The sequence below is a fragment of the Trichechus manatus genome, unplaced genomic scaffold (genome assembly GCF_000243295.1).
Source record: "Trichechus manatus latirostris isolate Lorelei unplaced genomic scaffold, TriManLat1.0 scaffold00096, whole genome shotgun sequence".
NCBI classification, from domain to species: domain Eukaryota; kingdom Metazoa; phylum Chordata; class Mammalia; order Sirenia; family Trichechidae; genus Trichechus; species Trichechus manatus.
The window spans coordinates 5,371,926-5,373,127 of NW_004444032.1; the positions used below are offsets into that span (position 1 = coordinate 5,371,926).

Below are 1,202 nucleotides of genomic sequence, written 5' to 3' on the forward strand. Positions count from 1 at the left end.
TTCCTGATTTTAAACCACTCTGTAGTTTCTTTTAACCACACACTTGTTTGTCTATAGATAAGTTATTCCCCCACTCTCTCTAGCTTCTTTCATAATATTCTCTTTGTCTTTAGTTTACTGTAGTTTGATATAATATGCATAAGTGTAGATATTTTGGTATTAATCTTGCTTGGTGTCTTCTGAGCTTCCTGAGTCTGTGGTTTGGTGTTTGTTATTATTTTTGGAAATTTTTGGCCATTATTACTTCAAATATTTCTTCTGTTCCATTCCTCTTCTTCTTCTTCTGTTATTCCAATTATACGTATGTTACACCTTTTGAAACTGGCCCACAGTTTTTGTATATTCTAATTTTTTCATTATTTTTTCTTTTTGTGTTTTGGTTTGGGAAGTTCATCTCAATCTACCATCAAGCTCACTAATTCTTTCCCTGGCCACGTCTGCTCTACTAATAAGGCTATATATCATATTCTTAATTTCTATTGCAGTGTTATTGATTTGTAGCTTTTTCTCTTTATTCTTTCCTAGAGTGGCCATCTCTGTACTTATATTACCCATCTGTTCTTACACTTTGTCTACTTTTACCACTAGAGCCTTTAACACATTAATCATAGTTATTTAAAATTCTCAGTCTGATAATTCTTACATTTGTGTCATATCTGAGACTGGTCTTGCTGCTTGCTTTGTATTATCAGACTTTTTTTTTTTTTAAACTATACGTCACTACCTGGGCTTCTATAAAGATTTCCATAAATGTTGTTTGTACCTCCAGAGCAGATTTATTGGTAATGTCACCTCCCTTGAGGATGCCCCAGTAACATTTACACTTTCCTTAAATGGATTCCATCCTCATGTACATTTAGTATGTGTGAAGGAGCAAATTCTGACATATTGACCAGGTGGAAGAATCTGCTTCCCATTATTGCCAGGCTGGGTAATTAGCAACACATCATTGTGATTTATTACTTGATAGAGTACAGGAGCTCTGATGCGCAACATCCACCACACTATATGATTCATTGGTAATACTTCTCTCAGGTCATCTGGAAAAATAACCATAATGATAAATATAGCTTATAAGGCTTTAACCTAATGATAGCTGTTGAAATGTTTCAACAAATGGATGCAGCACTAGAGATATTCACCTGTCTATGCCAAGAATTTTGTAAGGCGGCTACCTGGCCAACCGATTGCAAGAGATCCAT

General features: G+C 34.9%; 1 pseudogene; it reads right to left on the reverse strand.

Annotated features, from left to right (window-relative positions):
* LOC105756617 (tigger transposable element-derived protein 1-like) overlaps positions 1-534 on the reverse strand; it is a 12,104-nt pseudogene extending 11,570 nt beyond the window's left edge.
* Between the last annotated feature and the right edge of the window lie 668 nt (positions 535-1,202).